Source organism: Dipteris shenzhenensis, chromosome 31 (genome assembly GCF_047967505.1).
Source record: "Dipteris shenzhenensis isolate YYH24624 ecotype China chromosome 31, Dip_SZ_1.0, whole genome shotgun sequence".
Taxonomy (NCBI): Eukaryota; Viridiplantae; Streptophyta; class Polypodiopsida; order Gleicheniales; family Dipteridaceae; genus Dipteris; species Dipteris shenzhenensis.
In genome coordinates, this window is record NC_141626.1 from 5,345,461 (window position 1) to 5,357,602 (window position 12,142).

Below are 12,142 nucleotides of genomic sequence, written 5' to 3' on the forward strand. Positions count from 1 at the left end.
TGATTCACACGACTTTACTCCTCCTGAAGAAGAAGAGCAACCAGCTGGTCAAATGAGGAATGATTAGCATCACCCCCTGCAACCAACCTCAATGTAGTAACAAAGCCTTGATATGAATCAGGCAACCCATCAAGGGTATCAGAAACCAGCTGAGCATCAGGCATAATCTCATCAATGTTGGCCAACTGCTCTTTCAAATCCTTCACATTAGTGAGATAGGCATCCATGTTACCACCCTCATCAAGCTTCAAATCTTTCAATTGCTTGTGGAGATAGGCAACCCTCTCTCCGCACCTGATACAAAGATGCAAGCTGATCCCATACTTGCTTAGCTGTCTTGCAAGACCAAATATGAGGGATACTAACCCGTTTCACTGAAAGAGCAATCAAAGCATGTGCTTTGGCATCACGACAATCCCACTGAATTTGCTCCTGTGAAGGAGACAAAGCACCTGGAGCAAGAGGTGCAGGTGTCCTAGTAGTAGCATTAGAACCATCACCTGAAGACCCATCACCAAAAGAAGCAGAGGCTATAGGTGTAGCACCAGAAGTAATAGTGTGTCTAGGCCTGGCCTCGGAACCTGAAAGAATATGCCATAGATTCTTCGCAACCAAAACATGTCCCATCATGTATTACCACATGGAATAATTGGTGCCATCAAGCTTGTCATCAGTCCCAATCAGCCCAAACAAATCATCTTTGCCACCAGACATGGTGCTGAAATACAAGACAAATGCACCAACTGGCAAAGCAAATGAGAGAAAGGCAACCTCTCATAATCAAGTAACAAAAATCTGCCCAAGCTTGAAAGCTTATGCCTGCAAGAGACTCTGCTGTCCTAAGGTGTACCTGTTGCAAGAAAAATCCCCAAAGGCAACGCAAGGCCTTTCCAAAATGCAAATGAAGCAGAAATTGAAAAGAACCAATGCAACAACGGCTTACAAAATGATGTAGCCCGAAAGGACAGCAGTGAAAGGCTCTGAATGCGAGCAAATGAGGACTGGAAATGAGAATTACAGTAAAAGAAAGTGCTCCCGCAAGGAGGAGAGCACTTAGAAATGAAGAGAAAGAGATCCAATGGAGAAGAACTGCTCTGTACTATTTGTACGGACCACACGTGTGAAGATGTACTGCAAAAGCTTTCCGTACAGATCCGTACAAGCATTAATGAGCTGTTCAGAATCCGTGCAGCAATAAATGTGCAGATTGCAGGTCTGTACCACCTCGAAAAACTGTACAGCAGCTCCGTACACGTTGGTACATAGGGACAGCAGCTTTAAATGCACACCACACGTGTGAAATCCGTACAAGGTGTACGGAATTCCGTAAAGAAGCTGAGAGCAATAAATGTGTAAATGCACCGATTTCAGTAGAAAAGGCTCCAAAGCATCGATTTCCCGCGCCAAAAGTCGAGTTCCCGCGACAGAAATGCTCGAGGAGGTCACTGGTCTTCATAGATGTATAGAAAACCTTGAAAAACTGAGCAAATCAGCAAGAATGAGGGCTCAAAAGGCTGCCAAACAGCTTGAGAAAGCTGTCATTGGCTGACGGTATGGATTCCTGACCTACTATGATACCACTGTTGGGTGAGGGAAGCAATGGAAGCTCAAAAATGGAAGCAAGAAGGAGAAAAACGAGATGATGTAATAGCTTGCTACAAAACTAAAGTGTGGAGGCTCAAGGGAGAGCCAACATAACAAAACCCTAGGGCTAACTGCCCTAACTAGACCAAGTGTCCTAACTGACCTAGATGGTACATAAACTAACTGTACCAATAGTCCTAACTGACTATAACTAGGCCTACAAGGCACATACCAAGGTATAAGTGGCATCTATGGATAGCCCATGAGATGGCCTACAAAGTTTGAGATCTTTGTTGTTCTAAATTGAATTTCCAAATTTTGGATATCTAATAATTCAAGAAATTAGTTAAAGTGTTAAGTGAAATCACTCAAAATTATGACGTCGTTCAAATAGTAACATACGCACTCTTTTCTTTCAATAACAATCACTCTTTTAAGGAACCACGACCACATACATGTTGCGACTTCCAAAGAAATCTACAAAAATAGGCAACAATCAAGTGAGTCTAACAAAACTTATGGTCAATCTTTATTCATTTCTTTTCAAGTATTAGCACTAAATGACAACTATGCTACTACAACCACATCCACATCAAAAGATGACATGTAGCATCTTTGCAACACCTTTAAACATCATAGGACGTAGGAATTTCTAAAGCCCCTCTTTTTTAAGTAAATTTGCTATACACTTTCACCATCGTGTAAATATCCTAAGTCAAAGTACAATTGATCATTTATTTGATCATAATTAAAGAGTTTTCATATGTATTAATTATGGTCAAAGAGTTCTTTTAATGGTCAGAGAATTGACTACGGTCAAAGATACTTGACTCTGGTCAAGTAAGCCTGACTTCGGTCAAAAAGACTTGGTTTATTACCAAAAGGGTTAACTGCGGTTAACCAGAGAACTACAGAGCTGACTACGGTCCAAGAGTGTTGACTTCGGTCAACGAGACTTGGCAAACTGCGGTTAACCAAGATGTGCCAACTTCGGTTGGAGAGTTGTGCCAACTTCGGTTGGAGAGACTTGACTATAACTAAGGCGCCTCGACCCTTGGTCAAAGCCCCTTAATTATGATCAAGAGCGTTGACTTCGGTCAACCAGAGAATAAATATGTTTGTTATATTTGTTATGTGTGCACATGTGTTCAGTGGGGACGCCCACCGTGACTAGAATTAGTCCACAGTGTGTTATTTGCATGCAAAGTGCTAACAATTAATGGGTGCCATGGTGGTGCACTTTGATTAATTGTTGCAAGTACTAGGAAGAGTTATTTTCCTAAGCGCTACGGGAGCCTAACAAGAGTCTAGGAGGCCGTTCGCGTGACCAAGTGCCTCGAAGACTCCAGAGTTGCCCTTAGTGTCATGTATTTAGGAAAGTAAAGTAGAATTTGACAAGTGGCTTGTTGCCAAGAAAGGGAGCCTAAGAGCTCATGTAATGATTTCATTCACGTTTTGGGATATGTATGAACAGCTCTACGCTGAACGATGTACTTCATCTTCTCTCAAGTAATAAAATCCTTCGGGGGGTCCAACCCGACTCTTGTCCTGGGCCCTAGTGTCTCTGAGAGAGAGGGAGAGTAATTGGGAGTATTATTGACTGTCTTTTAAGAGCGAAAAGTTTCATTGGTATCAGAGCGAAAGGGACCTCCCTGCCTTCTATGGTGGGAGCGATCAAGGGAAAAAGAATGCTTCTTGCATTTGTTTTGCAAGCAAGTGTGCACAGTGACGGGATAACACGAATAAGGTGATATCCACTGCTTCCATAAGGCCTTGTTGGCCATCGCAACTTCTGTTGAGGGAAGCAAAGGGGCGTAGGATCTGGCGTCAAACTGCCTCTGCATACTTTCGACAGTGATGAATAAGACACTACTTCTGTCATGCGCGACGCAAGCGAGGCCGCAGGCGTGACGTGGCCACGGAAGGCGTATGGTGCTCTCTGACGATGTTAGTTGTTGTTTTCTTCGACATTTGAAAACTTTACACGCACCTCCAACTGTGCATACAGGAGGACTCAACCTTGGGTCGTGGACAGGGAGTGACGAATGGGCGTGAAGGCAATCTTACGTTGACGACCAAAGAGAAATTCGTAGGTTAATTTTCTTCTAGGCGTTGACGTCGAGCTACGTAGACCTTGGGGGGTCTCAAAAGGGAGCGTGAACGCACAAAGCCAGGCGTGGCTGTAATAACCAGAGAAACGCCTCCACGCAAGCCCATGTTCAACAGAAGATTCATGATGGACGAATCCCAATGGAATTTCGAGGCTGTGATGGTGCACTGGGTGGGATTTCGAGGTCGTGCAGGCGACGGGGAGACGTCGTTTCTTGATGATAGGCTGATGAGGTTGCTGACATGGCATGCAGGCCTGAGGGGTGCTGACGTGGCAGTACACGTGGCAGAGCAGACAGGCCTACACGTGGCAGCACGTGTGAAAGCTGATGAGGCACACGTGTGGCCTTGGCAGTGGCGTGTCATCTGATATGGCAAGTGGCAGGGAATATGCTGACTTAGCAGCTTGCTGATGTGTCAGTTGAGGTGGCTGACTGTGGTTAGGGTAACTTTGGGTCAAGTTAATTGCAGTTAGTTAACCATGGTTTGGTTAACCTTGTCCAAGGTTTAATTACTCTAACTATCTGGTTAGTGGAACTAGTTAAGTCAACCGGACAGATTCTCTAGTCCCAGTTGACCTCCAAACAGACCAAACTGGTCCAGTTAACCAGATCTCAGTCTGGTTCAGTTACTCCAGTTAGCCAGTTTAGTTACCGTCCAAAAAAAAAAAAAAGACAGTTGCAGAGACACTTTCTGCCATCAGTTTCCACCTACCTGTCAGACTTTTCCTGTCTGAAAAACAGCAGAAAAATCAGTAAAATCAGAGATTTGCACAAGTAAAGAAATGCATGCCTTTGTGCACAGAGAAGGGAATCAGATGCATACTCAGTGCTTTTTGTAGTAGCCAGAAAAAGGGGCAATATAGTTGTTGATGGCTTGACAACTTTGTGGGTATATGCCTTGAGTTGACAGCCCGGTATTGGCATAGATTGTGAATGCAAGATACCTCTTACTGAGGTAAATCTTCTCTTTGAAAAGCAAAGGTTGCGTGAATCAGTTGCATACACAGTGTGTGTGAGAAACTTGCAGATCTCAGAAGAGTTATAAGAGAATGGCTCAATCACCTATCCACTGGGATTCACAAGATAGGGATGCACATCTAAGACAGAGAAGTGTACAACAAACTCAGCAAGAATTTGAGCAGATGGTACGCACTCGTATGCAGTAGATGGAAAATCTCAGAAGGGATCCAAGAGCTCAGCACATGCAGCGTATGATGTGCCAATGCCAGAGGCACACTCTCGTGTACAGCCAGAGAAAGAGAGAATTCATAGGGGACGGGGTCTCATAGCAGGAAGAGATCAAGGCATCATCACCGATCTCCAAGTCCTTCACCGTCTACCTCGAGCTCCACTTCTGAATCTTCTTCTTTATCAGATAAACCAAAAGAAGGAAACACAAGAAGTCTAGGAAGAGAAAGTCTTCCAAAGAGACCAAGGAATTCAAAGAGGGAGGTAAATTTGTCAAGTTTATGACCTACAATGGACAGTATGGTCATACAGACAAAGCATTGCAGTTCATCAGGCAGTTTGTTGCTGCATTCGGTACAGAAAAGTTTTCAGAATCCTCCAAGTTGAGAATGGTCAGTTTGCACTTGACAGCGATAGCTAGTGCATGGTGGAGTGCACAGATCACAGATGGATCAGCCCCAAAGAAGTGGAAGGACTTCAAGAAAGCCTTCTACCAGCAGTTTATGCCTAAACAATTTAGAGATCATGTTCTTCAAGATTGGGACAGTTTGCATATGGTGTATGTGTACAACCAAAAGTTTTGGGATGCTTATTTGCAGGTTGCACCTTTCAAAAAGATCTCCAAAGGAACCCAAATGAGAAAGTACAGAGCAGGTCTCAGTCCAAGAATTCAGGCAGTAGTGAATGCTTTAGGGGCAAAGAACATTCAAGACCTTATGCATTCAGCTTCAGTAGCTAGTCTTGCGCCATTACAAGATCCATCCACAGTACTATCCTTGCATGCAGGACGTGCTAAAAGAAAGAAAACTGATTTTTTAAAATCAGAAAAGAAAGAGTATCCCAAGGTTGAAAAGAAAAGATTTCAGCCTCAGAAGTCGAGGGGTACTCAGTTTTCAAAGACACATAAAGATAAATCCCCATTCAATCCTGAACAGATAGCAGAATTCCGCAGAGATAAAATGCTTTAAGTGTGGGAAAGAGGGGCATGTGGCTGCCCAGTGCCCAGAAAAGCCTTCAACTTCGAAGGGAAAAGAGGCAGAGAAGCCAAGGGGACCACAAAAGCCAATGGCAAGAGGAATTCCTGGGTTATGTTTCAAATCCAGAAGAACGAGAATTGTTGCTATCATGGGGCAAAGTCAGAGACCAGCAAGCGCTGATTTTATTTGATCCAGGGGCTACTGATAATTTCATATTAGAGGACCTAGCCCTGAGGTTGGGAATAAAGACGGAGGAGTTGGGCAGGGCTTTGGATGCTGATCAGATGTTCTGTGGAAACCCTGTGCCAATCACTCCCTTGATAGGGAAGCTCCGTCTTCATGTACAGAGTTATGTGGATCATGAAGACTTCTTCATTTCTCCACTCAAACATCATGATGTAGTCTTGGGTATGCCTTGGTTTCACCGCAAGGCAGTGAAGTTGACCCTTCCTGAAAGAGTGCTGGAGTTTGTACATAGGGGCAAAGTATATCGTGTGGTTGCTAGGAATAGAGGGGAAACTATTCCCATTGTATCAAACAGTTCTGTTGAAAAAGAAATAAAGTCTGCAGTTTCAGCTTACATGATTTTTGTAAAAGAGAGAGATGTGGAAATGCATGCTGAAATAAGTGAGGCAGATCAGAATAAATTTCAGTTCCTTGAAAATTTTAAAGATTGCTTTTCTTACGTTTTGCCAGAGGAGCTACCCCCCGAGAGACCTGAGGATCATGGCATAGAACTCATTCCTGGCAACAAACCACCCAATAGGCCCCCATACAAAGTTAGTGCAACTCAGCGAGAAGAGATTATGACTCAGGTGCAAGACTTGTTGTCCAAGGGGTTGATTCAGCCCAGTTCTTCTCCTTTTTGTTCCCCTGTACTGCTAGTACAGAAGAAAGATGGTTCATTCCATATGTGCGTTGATTATCGCGCACTGAACAAAATGACCATCAAGAATAGATTCCCTATTCTGCGCATGGATGATGTGCTGGATCAGTTAAATGGAGCTTCATTTTTCAGCAAGATAGACTTAAAGAGTGGCTATCACCAAGTGAGGATACAGCCTCAGGATGTGCACAAGACAATGTTCCGCACTACTTTTGGGTTGTATGAATATCTCGTGATGCCTTTTGGATTGACCAATGCCCCAGCTACCTTCAATAGGATGATGGATCGTATCTTCCAACCCTACAGACAGTTCACTAGTACCTTCTTCGATGACATAATTGTCTTTTCTAAGTCCATAGAAGAGCACAAGGAACATCTTGCTATAGTGTTTCAAGAGCTGAGAAATCATCAGCTCTATGCAAACAGCAAGAAAAGTGAGTTCTTCCTGGGAGAAATCCATTACTTGGGGCATATAATATCCAAATATGGGATACGGATGGATCCAGCAAAGATTTGTGCCATTCATGAATGGCCAGAGCTGAAAACTGAGAAATCATCAGCTCTATGCAAACAGCAAGAAAAGTGAGTTCTTCCTCGAAGAAATCCATTACTTGGGGCATATAATATCCAAAGATGGGATACGGATGGATCCAACAAAGATCCGTGCCATTCATGAATGGCCAGAGCTGAAAAATGTCCATGAAGTTCGAAGTTTCCTAGGCATGTGTTCTTACTATAGAAGATTTATCAGGCATTTTGCAGATATAGCCACTCCACTCCACGATCTTACTAAGAAAAATGCAGCTTTCAAATGGGGAATTCCTCTAAAGACAGCCTTCACCACACTCAAAGAGAAGCTGACCACAGAGCCAATCTTAATAGTTCCAGATTTGTATCAGCCATTTGATGTGGATTGTGATGCTTGTGGGGAATGTGTTGGGGCTACATTGCATCAGAATGGTCATGTAGTGGCTTATGAGAGCAGGAGACTCCGGGATGCAGAGAAATATCTGGGAATCTATGAGAAAGAGTTATTGGCTGTAATCCATGCCATCCATACATGGAAGCACTATCTTTTGGGTGCAGATTTTACTGTTAAAACAGATCACCAAAGTGTGATATATTTTCTAACTCAGACAAAACTTTTCGAGAAGCATATGAAATGGGCAAATATGCTATCAATGTATCATTTTCAGATTGTCCATACCCCAGGAATTCGGAACAGCGGCAGATGCCTTGTCCCGAAGACCCCAGGTCAATAATGTGACTATTGCTTATCATCAGGACCTGAAAGGCATGAGGGAGCAATATGCTAATGATGCAGATTTTGGTGAGATTTTACAGCAAATGCAAGAGGGGCAATCCACCAGTCACTATTCCCTGAAAGAAGGGTATCTAATGAAAGATGACTGCCTATGCATCACCCAGGAGATGAGGAAAAAGATTTTGGGGGAATGCCATGCACCTCCCTATGCTGGACATAGAGGAATTACAGCAACAACTCTAGCACTAGAGAGGTATTTCTTTTGGCCAGGGATGCGGAAAGATATACACCAATTTGTTACTGAATGCCTTACGTGTCAGAAAGTGAAGTATGATAGACGGAAGGCACCTGGCCTACTTATGCCTCTTCCTGTGCCTCAGGCACCATGGAAAAGTATTACAATGGACTTCATTTTTTATTTGCCAAGATCAAAGTCAGGGAATGATGGGATTTGGACTATCATTGATAGATTCAGCAAGCAAGCTCATTTCATTCCGGTTCGCAAAACCATAAAGGCAAATCATATGGCTAAGCTTTTCATGGCACAGATCTTTAAGCACCATGGTATGCCTAAGTCCATTGTTAGTGATCGAGATCCCAGAATGACCAGTCTATTCTAGAGAACTTTATTTGATAATATGGGGATTTTTCTTCTTCTTTCCATCCCCAGACAGATGGTTAAAGTGAAGTAGCAAATTCTACAGCATTGGATATACTGAAATGCTACGTGGGTGGCCAAGGTTCAAACTGGGAAAAGTACCTACCATTGGTAGAGTTTGCTTACAAGAATACAGTACATAGCTCTACAGGCAAAGCTCCCTTTGAGGTCATCTATGGAAAGGTGATTCTGCTACCTATCCTGAGGACCAAGGATGAAATATTTGCAGCTGATCAGTTTGTGAGAGACCTCCAAACAGCTTACAGCCAAGTCCAGACAGCTCTCAAGAGAAGCATGAACGAGCTGCAGATAAGCATAGGAGATAGCTAGATCTCAAGGAAGGGGATTGGGTACTTTTAAAGTTCGAGAAAACTAGGCTCCGTAAGTTTAAAGGCAAACAGAAAGTGTATGCAAAGTTATCTCCTAGGTACTATGGCCCTTTCAGGGTTACAAAAAGAATAAATGAGGTTGCATACAGGCTAACATTGCCAAAGCATTGGAGGATTCACAATGCATTCCATGTGAGTCTTCTAAAGAAATTCCAGGGGTCAGAGCCTATAGAGCCCATATCAGAGGATCCACCAGAAGTGGATGAGCTGGAGGAGGTCCTTCAGCCAGAGCAAATTGTGTATCATACGGTACGCAAAGGCCCTCAAGGCAAGGAGTTTTACAGGTATCTTATAAAATTCAAAAATTATACGGCATTAGATGCCAAGTGGATGGATGAAAACATGTTGTCCGATCATCCACAGCTTTTGGATGTTTACAAGGGATTTTCACTTGAGGTCAACTAAATAGAAGCCAAGGGGATGTCACCATCATGTAAATATCCTAAGTCAAAGTACAATTGATCATTTATTTCATCATAACTAAAGAGTTTTCATATGTATTAATTATGGTCAAAGAGTTCTTTTAATGGTCAGAGAATTAACTACGGTCAAAGATACTTGACTCTAGTCAAGTAGGCCTGACTTCGGTCAGGAAGACTTGGTTTATTACCAAGAGGGTTAACTGCGGTTAACTAGAGAACTACAGAGCTGACTACGATCAGAGAGTGTTGACGACTTCAATCAACGAGTATTGGCATACGCCAAGAGGGTTAACTACGGTTAACCAAGATGTGCCAACTTCGGTTAGAGAGTTGTGCCAACTTCGGTTGGAGAGACTTGACTATAACTAAGGTGCCTCCCTCGGTCAAAGCCCCTTAATTATGATCAAGAGCGTTAACTTTGGTCAACCAAAGAATAAATATGTTTGTTATATTTGTTATGTGTGCACATGTGTTCAGTGGGGACGCCCCCCGTGACTAGAATTAGTCCACTGTGTGTTATTTGCATGCAAAGCGCTAACAATTAATGGATGCCATGGTGGTGCGCTTTGATTAATTGTTGCAGGTACTAGGAAGAGTTATTTTCCTAAGCGCTACGAGAGCCTAACAAGAGTCTAGGAGGCGATTCGCATGACCAAGTGCTTCGAAGACTCCAGAGTTGCCCTTAGTGGCATGTATTAGGAAAGTAAAGTAGAATTTGACAAGTGGCTTGTTGCCAAGAAAGGTAGCCTAAGAGCTCATGTAATGATTTCATTCACGTTTTGGGATATGTATGAACAGCTCTACGCTGAACGATGTACTTCATCTTCTCTCAAGTAATAAAATCCTTCGGGGGGTCCAGCCCGACTGTTGTCCTGGGCCCTAGTGTCTCTGAGAGAGAGGGGGAGAGGGAGAGTAATTGGGAGTATTATTGACTGTCTTTTAAGAGCGAAAAGTTTCATACACCCTAATTTCAGCATTAGAGCAACGAGTAATAGGGACTTATAAAATGTTCAAGTTATCCACTTACCCTTCATCCATTGAAGCCATAAGAAAGCTTGCACGAGAAATCATTGATGAGCAAACTCGGGGTGTTCCATTATGTCACTATGCGCTATTGGTGCAACAAAAGCTGTAAGAAACCATGCGCATCTAGCTGACCAGTTCACTATTTCCCCTCGTTAATATGCACCATTGCATCCATCAAGGAAGCTGCAAATGAGAAAGCAAGCCCATCAAAAGGATGACCACATATGGAGTATGGAGGTTGTTAGAAACGATAAATTCCACAACGCTTTCAAATTCTGGTACAACCAAACTATAAGAATAAAAAAGACAACCAATTCCGCTCTTTGAGCTTCAAATTTATGCAATCAAAGTGCACCTAAGCACTGCAACTCTCCCGGCCAAGTTACTCGCTGTCAAAGCGAGAGCACCTCAATATCGTGACCAAAATGCGTTTAAACAAAAGCCTTTGAGTCGCTCATCGAGAAAATGAGTCCCCCAGATTTGAATTGCAAAGAACACTCTTCCACTTAAAGTAACAGCTCGGAACTATAGATATCGCAATCAGCGCACAGAACCTATATCATGAAGACACATTAGAAAGCCAGACAAAATCCGCATGTAAAATTAGAAGACGCCAAAAAGCAACATGTCGCTGCCTAGTTTTTTGGAAGAGGAAAGAGCTGGAAAGCAACCAGGTCACATACCTTGCAGAGAAATGGCTTCATATCTGTTCTCTGAAACTGAAGAGCTACATCAATTTCTAAGTTGATGTACAAAATATTTTCAAGCGGGTGCTCCGAATAATAGATGGTCATCTGGCACGGGACGTTGGATATTAGTTTAAGAAAGGTGAATTGTGCGTTCAAGATTTAAAATCGCCGATGCCGGCGAAAGGCTATGATATCCAAAAGAGCATGATGCTCGGAACATAATCGTCAAGAGACACTCGAAAGCAGGAATTAAGAAACGCAAGATCCAAACAAATCCAAGCAAAAAACTGACTTTTTCAGGCAATCTGCTGCAAGGAGACGCTGGAACAGCTAGAACAGCCAAGCGTGTTGCAATCGGTATCATTGCAGAAGGGGAAGGTGAAGATCAAGCAACAAGGTCCATGGAGAGCAAGGGAACCAACCTGGGAGGGAAGCAACCACCATAGCCTGATCTTGCGAGCTCATCAAATACTTCAAGCATATCAAATGAACGTACCGATGGAAGGAGGAGAGTTGTCTAAAGCCAGAAATAAGTCATCCCTATTCCCTAATTCTCTTTAACCCCACCATTTAACTCTAATCCTACTTTTACACATTTTTGTCATGAATATATTCCTTGACCTTACAACACTACTCTCTTTAGGGAAACACACGAGACTTTCAGGGCTTAGACGAAAGACTTTAAGGGCTTTGCGCTCATTTCTCGAAAACCGTTACAAATATGTTCGATGAAAAACTTCAAACAAGTAACATCACATTGGATTGCTCGAATGACTCCCAATTAATGGAAAATTTATGCACCTCATCACAGCACTATGGTGTGGAGACACGGCTTATTGGAAACTTGGAAGGACGCTCCTTCCTTCAAATGTTATGGAGAGTTATTGCATGTAAGCTACCTATCAGTAGGAACAGGCTGGCTAAATGGAATGCAAAGATCTCACCATT

At 43.0% G+C, this 12,142-nt stretch overlaps 1 protein-coding gene across 3 annotated transcripts in view; it reads right to left on the reverse strand.

Annotated features, from left to right (window-relative positions):
* The window catches only part of LOC147880942 (DEAD-box ATP-dependent RNA helicase 8-like), an 83,928-nt gene extending 72,177 nt beyond the window's left edge, over positions 1-11,751 (reverse strand). For all 3 annotated transcript variants that reach the window (XR_015543996.1, XM_087402222.1, XM_087402223.1), the window contains exons 1-4: positions 11,617-11,751; positions 11,189-11,299; positions 10,861-11,059; positions 10,507-10,688 (exon numbers count right to left, since the gene is read on the reverse strand). The gene's annotated coding sequence lies outside the window, so the exon portion shown is untranslated. The remainder of the gene's footprint in view (positions 1-10,506; positions 10,689-10,860; positions 11,060-11,188; positions 11,300-11,616) is intronic.
* Between the last annotated feature and the right edge of the window lie 391 nt (positions 11,752-12,142).